This window comes from Vipera ursinii, assembly GCF_947247035.1.
Source record: "Vipera ursinii genome assembly, chromosome: 3".
Taxonomy (NCBI): Eukaryota; Metazoa; Chordata; class Lepidosauria; order Squamata; family Viperidae; genus Vipera; species Vipera ursinii.
The window spans coordinates 178,286,284-178,286,988 of NC_139516.1; positions in this window are offsets into that span (position 1 = coordinate 178,286,284).

Here is a 705-nt window from a genome sequence, read left to right on the forward strand (position 1 = left end):
ATTCAGTCGAAATAATGAACAGCTTCGAATGGACTGTGACTGCCATCATTCCCAGCTTTGATTAAGCTAGGTGGCGATGATGAGGGTGCTACTCCTACAATGAAGGCGTCAAGCTTGCGGGGAAGGAAGGAAGGAAGCATTCTCTGAAGAGATTAAAAGTTTTGAGAATTGAACCATCAAAGTATCTTGTGGTATTTTAAAGACTAGCAAGTGACTTATGGCATAAACTTTCATGGATTATAAACTGTGAGTTTAAAAAAGAAATTAATAACAGGCAATAACACTTTAATTATTATAAATAGTATAGACAGTGAGGAATATTTCCATTAATTGCCCTTAGATAATGAGGTTTCAGTTTGGTTTTCACAATGAGGTTGCAGCTTTGCTGTAGAATTAGGGGCCAGTTTTTCAAGGAATGGTTGTGAAATTTTGGCAGTGGCATAGCGTGGGTTGTCAGCACCTGGGGCAAGGCAAGTAATTTGCGCCCCCTAACTCGTGGATTTTAGCACTCGAGTCTCTTCCACTAGATTAGTTAAAGAAACCCTTATCCCCTAAGCACATGTATTGTTTGTTATGAAAATACTGATGTAATTAAAGTAAAATGCATCTAATGCGCCCCCCCAGATGTTGCGCCCGGTGCGGCCAGCCCCCCCTGCACCCCCCACGCTACGCCACTGAATTTTGGGCAAAAACAGGTGTATGCAA